Raw genomic sequence first — 9,220 nt, 5'->3', positions numbered from 1 at the left:
TACATCGATCGATCATAATCTTCAATCGTCGAGGCTTCTCTTCTGTATCGATCGACGGCACTAGATGTGCGTCGAACGATTGCTTCTTCTTCGTATCGACCTCTAATGGTCAGCTCGGATGAAATCTCTTTTAAGCTCCTAAATGCTCCATAATCATCACTTTACTCCAAGATACTCCTGAACCTGAAAACATACCAAATAGGATAGAATATATAATACATAAATAGTAAAACACTTATATAGCATGGATGAAAATGAGTCAAATCGATGGTATATCATTAGTCAACAGATTTGATTTATAGCTGAAGATGGACATCTTAGGATTGTCATCTGCATACCTTAGGCATTCTATATCATTCTAATCATGATTACCTCAACCCTAGATCTAGCTATTTTCACTTATTTTTTACAACCTTAATCAACTGAACAATTGATTGTTCACCCTGCTTTATTTTATTTACTGCTTAATAATTTACTGTCTAGATTAATCATTGACTGCTTTAGATCTATTGTGTGTCTTCGCTCTTTGTCTCTTTGTGGATTCGATCCCTAAGTACTGCAACTGAACCTCTTATTTAAGAGAGTAAAAGTCGCTCTACGATAATTTGAGTGATATCAAATTACAATTTACGTCAATTTCAGGTTACAATTGCAACATACTTTTCTTATTTGGTGAAAATAGTTTCAGCACGAGAAAAATAACCTACTTTTGCAAGTTATGTGGAGGACATCAAAATACAAGGATGGACAATCTTGCACGCAGTTTTAGGAATCTATCTTTTATTTTCATTTGTATGGACGCAAAGTTACCAGCTTGATTTATAGAGTATTAGTTGAGTATGTTTATGTTGATCACAAAAAAACAATAAACATGCAAAAAGTTGAACATAATAAACTAAACTCTATCCGTAATATGTTTAGGGCATCATTAACCCTAGCAACCCATTAAGGGCGCTTAAATTTTTTTTTAAAAAAAAAATTTTCTGACTAAAAAACAATTAAAAAAAAGGATCAATCGCGGGCCGCCACGTGTCGGTGAGGCCCGCGAACAGAACAAACAACGGACGCTTAAACAAGCCGCAGAAGCAGCGCTTCTTCTTCTTGTTCTTCTCTTTCCTTTTTTTTTTAAATTAAAAAATTGCTAGCTACCCTTTAAGCAACTATCGTTAAAGGTGGCGTTAGATGTTTCTACAATAAATCTCACATCAAATTTATTAGAGAACCTGTTTTTGTGTATGTAGAGAACCTGTTTTTGTGTAGTTGTTTTTGTTTTTATTTTTGTTTTGTTTTTCGATAACCTAAGACTGAAATGACATATATAGAAAACCTGTTTTTGTGTTTTTGTTTTTGTTTTTATTTTTGTTTTGTTTTTCGATAACCTAAGGGGAGTGTATTGAATTGTAGATTTTAAAAGCTTGTGTGGATTTGAGAAAAAATGGAGTTCGAAGAGATTTGGACTAAATCTCATTTGTATGGTTGTGATTTAGAAAAAAAAAAGAGATTTGGGTGGGATTTCTTCATAAGTTTCAGAGTATTTTAGATCATTCGATATCAATAAATCTATTTTGTTTCATATATTCAAGAACTAGAAGCGACGTGTTTCGATCAGCATCAGCGACACAAAAAAGTCACATGTTTCTGTTGCATAGTACACAAGACTGTGGAGTCTGCTTGACGCCGGTGCTAATAATAAAAAACGCAGCGGCAGCTTTCAGATGACAATTGATCGCTTCTTATTTCAGTGACAGTTACGACTGAGATGTGACTCATTTCGGCGACTCTATTAACCGTAACCGCAATACAATAAGGTTGTGTAATGTTGTTGTTTTTAATTGAGCAGAAATTAAACTTGAGCAAATAAAGTTATGTTCTTGGCTTTGTCTCAGACTCTCAAGGTTATTATTACAAACTAGCAAGGTTAGGTCACTTCTCAAAAAGAGTCTGGGGCATTGCGCGAGCTGATTGTCTTACTCACCTGAAGGGAAAACTTGTATTATAAATTCATGAATCCAGTTAGCACCGACATAAACAATCAATCAATCACCTTATACATTGTTCCTGACAAAACAGCATAAACAGCGGTGTAGGAGGGTGCGTGTGCTCACAGATGATAATGCCAACCCACCACCTGATGCTGAGACCAATCTGCAAAGTTATAACATAAAACAGGTTTCATCAAATCAATATCACACAAAGAACACATCTTGGAACATACATTAGCATGAACGAAACAAAACTGCAGTACTCAGACAAGGAAACATAAACAAGATCAAAAGTAAAACTTGGAAAGAATGAAACTTTACCTAACTCGCTTATAGTTGTGGCTGCGATCGTGCGCAGAACTGCTGCAACAACATAAAACAGTGTTCACGGAAACTCCATTGCAGAAAATCCTGATAAGAAATTGACGAGGTGGCAGAAACTTCATCGTCACTGTTGTGCTTGTGAGAGAGAAGTGCAGAGACATCGTCTAGATTGAGAGATGTAGAGAGGAAAATTTGCTGGTGTTCATACGGGTTTTGGAGAGACGGTGGTGTAGTTGTCGTCGTTGTCTTTAACCAATTTTTTAATATGAAAATTCTGGCTTTTTCCAAATAACCGGTACACGAGTGGAGTTAAACTGATAAGAAGTTTGTTTCGAATCCCTTTCTTAGTTTTTTTCTTTTGAGAATTGTTTGCCTTTGAATAACAGTGGATTTGATTTAGTTTTAATAAATTGTTGATTGAATAACAATGGATTCTAGGTGATTAGTGGTGATTTTAGACAAATATCATATTCAATAACACAAGATTTGAGAAAAAAATATAAATTTTTAGTTGAATAACAGATGATTTTAAAACAAAACCAAAACACTTTAAAATCCACAATTCAGTACACCCTCCTAAGACTAAATGACACGTTCTACTTCACAAACCTTATATATACTTCTACTCTACACTATATGTTTAGATGTTTTTACAAGTGTTCCTAAAAAAAACAACTTGCAACTCTATATCTCAATTCTAATTCGTTCAATCATAAACGAATCCTAAAGAAATCCGAGTGACAAATTGGATGGTCTGTTATGGCTTATTATATGATACTAACGGGTAAATATAGGTTCGTCATAAAAAACTCTATATGATACCATAAATCATTGCCCAAACTCTAAGCCTAGCCCATATTGTTATGCAACACCATTAGGAATCAACGAGCCGGAAAACCTAAATGGATGTATAAGGTGCAATGTTGAGTATATATCAAAGGTATCTACTCTATTAAAATAGAATTTTTTATCTACTGTTTTATCTAATATCATTAAATTATACTATTTTCGTTTCATTTTACATGTCGTTTTAGGTTAATACATATAGATTAAAAATATTTAATTTTACATATTTTCAAAATAAAATACAATTATCTATACACATAACCTAACCATATTTCAATCAATATAAAAATAAATTAGAAAATATTATTAATAAGTTTCGCATTGAAATTATAAAACGATATTTATTTTGAAACAAAAAGTATACTCTACAACGACAATTAAACTCAAACAGAGAGAGTAATAGTCCAACTAAAATGAATACAACTATTCATTGTCATATAATATGTTTTAATCTTAACACTATCAATAAATATATACATATCGACTCAATTAATAAATAAAAAAATCTCTTTTTAAATCTACTCTTTTAGTGGAAGTCTTTTTATTCCAGTAGTTTAACTAAATATTCATTAATGATTTTACATCAGGAGGTTTAGAGTTCAAACCCCAAATATATAAATTATGCAGATTATGGAGAAAAAAAATTACAAAAGATTTCAACATGGTGCATAGCGTACCATCAAACAAGGATCTCATAGGGTGATTCGAAATAGCGCAGGAGACATATATTCTCATAAGATATTAGAATTGTCGATTAAAGAATCATCTATGTAATATTTTTTATTGTTGTAATACTATAACCAAACGTTAAAAAAACTATTTTTTATTAAAATATAATATTTATCTTATGATTTCTGGATTTATCATTAAAATTATAATAGTCCAACTAAAATACTACTATTCATTATCATATAATATGATTTTATCTAACCAATATCAAGAAATATGTACATATTGATCCGATAAAAAAAAACTCTTTTTACAAAGTAAAACATATATTAAGTAATTTTCGTGTTCAATTTTCGATTTAACTCTTTCTTCTCCTCTCATTTTTTCTGGATTTACTCTGGATGATGCAACTCGGCTTAATCAAAATTTTCTTTTGTTTTCATACATTCTTACTTGGATTTTGGGTTCTCTCGTACATATTTATCTTCAGGTAATAACATCAAAGGAAATTAAAACCTGAATCATAACAACATTGTCGTGAATAAGAGTAGAAATGATCAGTGGACTGTTTCTTTTTTTTTCTTGGGGAAAGAAGTTTTTAGAGCATCTCAAGCCTCACTTTAATTTTCATCATAAAATAAAATTTAGAGTAAAAATATTTTAATAGTCTTCTATTTTTTACTCTTATAATAAAAAAAAAAATTACTCTATAAATAGAATAATTTATTTATTTTTTGTTCACCACTATATTTATTTTGAAAAAAAAAATAGAATGAACAATTGAAATGGTTACATTGTTAAGAATGCGCGGATTTTGGGGATTTTGAACTGACTCACAATTTCATGGATTTCCCATAGTCTTATTTTGACTTATCAATCGTTTTCATGTGTCTCTTAGATTAGATTTTGGGTGTTTGTTTTTGTTTTACGTCTCAGTCTTCATCAATACTCCATATTAGGAAGAAACAGCAGATTAATTTTAACTCGATAAGTAGAAAGGATATAAAAGACCTCAATGTGTCATTTTTTCATTTTCCATACGAGAATAATATGAATGAATGAAATTGGTGCATAAAATGCATCTGAAGAGTTAGTCTAACTCAAGCATGTGGTTTTCTCAGTTGCCTCATTGTACCATTTTCGAAGAAATTTGTGAAACATAAAACATAAGAACACAAACCACAATCATTTGAACATCATTCAAGATTTAATGTTTAACAAACCTCTGAATGGTGGAAACAGACGCACACAAAAAAAAGCCTTATCATATTCTACAGAGATTTTATTCTAGATTACAAATTTAAATGACATTTTAAAAACAAACAATCTAATACTTCCTCTGTTTCTTTTTGTACGATGTTTTAGATGATATTTTCATTCAATTTGAATGATGTTTTGAAACTTTCTGTGTAAAACTATTAAAGCAATTGATTAAAATATTAAAAATCATTATATAATTTTTGTCTTATTTGTTCAGAAAAGCAATGATTAGTTATTTTTGGTTATTTTTATTGTAATTGAATGTTTTTTACAAAACTATATTTTTCATAATTTGTATTTATACTAGAACATCATAAAAAAGAAACAAAGACAGTATAATTTTTTAAAAATCTCGCCATTATCTTCACAATATATACGGGAAATTTACTCAAACATTATACATTTTAGGATATATTATATGAACCATACAAAACATTTTTTTTATTACTGCCATTTTTTTAATACCCAGTGTGCTTTTTTATTACGTTGTGAAAAAAAACTATTTACAAGAATGCTATTACTTTTTAATGCTAAGTAAGCAAAAAATCGGCGCCACGTAGGAATGCGCTGATATGTATTAATGAACTCAGCCGTAAAGCGCTACAAATTTCGTTACGACTGAGTTATGATTACTTTGCGGCTGAGTTAAAAAACAAGGCTGACTTATGAGAAATTGGCTGACTTACGGACATAAATCAGCCGTTAGTGATGGCTGATTTACAGATTTCAGACGCTGACTTACGAACACAAGTTACAGTTGATTTATACATCGGCAGGCTGATTTTTCAAAAATTCGGCTGAGTTATAGTTAAGACAAGGTTGAGTTATATTTCTCCGGCTGATTTAATGATCATCGCCTAGCTAAGTTACTAAATTTACGGCTGACTTATGGGAGGTTGTAACGGTTGAGTGATATACCATGAATTTTATCCACTTTTAACCATGGTATATAGGTGTTTTAGGAACTATCCATTATGTTTTGCAGTCTTTTTAGCATTTTTACAGGTTCATGGATGATTTGGAGAAAAATGATGATTTAGATGCATTTTGGAGATAAAATGAGAGAAAGCTCGAAGCTGACAATCGAACCAGTTTGAGGTCGACATTCAGAGTCCACCATCGATTGACGCACACTTTGTTCAATCGATCTACGGCGAAGCGCGCAAAGCCCATCCGACTTAAAACCCAAGTTAAGACATATTTACAGAAATACCCATGGCCGACTTTTAATATAATATTTATGTGTTATGCCATTCTAGGCAACACACACTCTTTACTCTTTCCTACTTTTCTAGTTTTACACATCAAAAGGTTTTTAGTAGATTTGGAGATAAGATCCAAGACTCATTCAAAGATTTGTATTGGAACTCTAGTATTTCCAACTTTAATCTATTTATGCATTTTTTATGTAATTTGCTATGAATCGCTTTGATATGTCTGAATAGTTCACCTTGTTAGGTTTACGGTTCAAATAGGATTAGCCCCAAATATAGATTATTGAGTTGTTTGTGATATCCATCAATTGAATTGCTCTTATTACTTGTGTTCTAGAGTAGCTAATTAGAACTCTGATATTAGGATAATTACGCGCAAGCAGAAGCCTGGTCTTTTACCTGAAATAATTCATATTGTGCTAGGATTACTAGAAACAAACGGAAGTTGATCTAGGAAGCCTAGTGAACATAGTTCAAACCCGTTCGGTAAAGCTTGCTGGAATGAACATCGATCGACAACCCTATAGGTGTATCGATCTACGTTCTAATAGGTGTATCGATCAATTATCCATCGATAGCATGGATCAACACTTTCTCATAATCAACAAATGACAGCTAAGATCTGAGATCCAGACAATAGATATTCTAAACAAACGAAAGTTGATAATTTATTACTTTGTTTAAGTTCTAAAATATCCAATAAACTACTCTGGTTTCTATACTATTATAATCTTGATTACCTGAATAGAAACCCTAAGTCTAACGCTTTCTCATATTGATTACAAAACCAATCAACCGAACAACTGCCTTGTTCACCGCTGCAATTTACCATTTCCATAATTAACCTAGCTTAATCATAAACTGTTTAAGATCTTTGGTGATCCCCAGCTCCTTGTGGATTCGATCCCTAAGTACTACAGCTCGACCTCTTATTTGAGAGAGTACAAATCACTTAGAGTAATTTGAGTGATATCACTGAGTTATATTTAATCAGCTGTAACTGTCTGGATTAACAGTTAACTCGGCTTAATTATGGCTGACTTATTACAAAATATTAATTACTAGAATAACATTCATTTGACGGCTGATTTATTTGACGATACAGATGACTTATGATTTTTCATCCTAATTACGGCTGATTTATTAGCAAAATATTAATTACTGAAATAATATTTCCGTTTCAGCTGACTTATGTTGTACTTGATGACTGATTTATTTAGGCTGAGTTATGTGTTCGCTTGGTGGCTAACTTTCCAATTTTCCATGTCATCAACTCTTACTTGTCATGTCATTACTGATGTTTTAACAGTAAAATAAGAGTCTATGTTATTCTTCATCTTCTTTATCTATCTTCTTCATCTTATTCTTCATCTTTCTCTGAGATCTTATGGGTCTGGTAATTATTGTTTCCGCAACTTGTTCTAAAAAACATAGATTTACAAAAAATTGAAAATCTGGGATAGATCTACAGCAGTCGTCGCCGTTTTCGATGATGATCAGTTAAAAGAAGAAGCTTTCTCTCCTCCAGTGTCATGTATGGTGGTCCGACATCCTGTTGCTCTCTCCCTCATTGGATTCATCGTCTTGCAAAAGAAGAAAGACTCAAAGAGAGAGATGAAGAAACTAGGTCCCAGAAATTGTAAAAAAATGAGAGAGTTGAACAAAAAAAAGTAAGAAAATGAGAGAAGACGAAGAAGATGATGAATTTGAAAACTGATTTTATATGTTTGATGACTCAGATTCATCTAAATATGATAACTTTAGTTCATACAATGAGTCTCCAACACATACGTTACGGCTGAATTATGCATACGTTACGGATGAGATTAACTATAAACTATAAACCTAAAATCTAAACGTAAACTTTAAACTTTAAAATAATAAAAAATATTAGATCTAGTGTTCAAAGATAAAATTTATAATTTTTATAACTTTATAGTTCTATAGTTTAGGGGTTGAGGTTCAAATTTAAGAAAAGATTAAAGTTTTAATATTGTGTTCAGAGTTGAAGGAATAATTTTGTTCCCGCCCAAAATACGAAACGTCGCGAAACAAATTACATTTGATGGCTGGCTTATATCATTCATATATGTTATGTCTGAGTTATGCATATGTTAAGGCTGAGTTTAACTCTAAACTATAAACCTAAACTCTAAACCTAAATCTTAAACTTTAAAATAATAAAAATATTAGATTTAATGTTCAAAAGATAAACTTTATAATTTTTATAACTTTATAGTTCTATAGTTTAGGGTTTGAGGTTCAAATTTTTAAAATGATTAAAGTTTTAATATTGTGTTCAGTGTTGAATGAATGATTTTGTTCCCACCCAAAATACAAAACGTCGCGAAAAACATTACACTTGACGGCTGACTTATTGAAACGTTACGGCTGACTTATACCATTCAGATACATTGAGTTATGCATACTTTACAGCTGAGTTATGCATTCGTTACAGCTGAGTTATGATCAAATTACGGTTGAGTTATGCATACGTTATGGATGAGTTACGGTTACAATACGGCTTTGTTATAATCAAATGTTGAGTTATGGTTACAATACGGCTTTGTTATAACCAAGTCGGCCAAAAAAAGCTTCTAGCAGGCTCAAGATTCATCATCCAAACTTAAATTAAATTTAGAAACCAAAAGAAAAACTAAAAAGACGAGTCTATAGATTAGGAATCAAGAGAAAAATCAGTCGCATAAACAACATAGATCTAAAAACTCAAAAATCTGAGATAGATCTATTGCAGTGGTTGTCGTCTTTTATCGTGGTCGGCTAGAGAAGAAGCTTTCTCTCTTCCAGTGTCATGTATGGTGATCCGACATCCTGCTGCTCCCGCTCTCATCGGATTCGTCGTTTTGCAGAAGAAGAAAGAGTTAAAGAGAGAGAGATAAAGTGGTTAAGTCCCGTCAATTGTAA

Source organism: Brassica oleracea, chromosome C9, assembly GCF_000695525.1.
Source record: "Brassica oleracea var. oleracea cultivar TO1000 chromosome C9, BOL, whole genome shotgun sequence".
NCBI classification, from domain to species: domain Eukaryota; kingdom Viridiplantae; phylum Streptophyta; class Magnoliopsida; order Brassicales; family Brassicaceae; genus Brassica; species Brassica oleracea.
The sequence above is the reverse complement of the archived record's forward strand: the minus strand, read 5'-3'. Positions refer to the sequence as shown.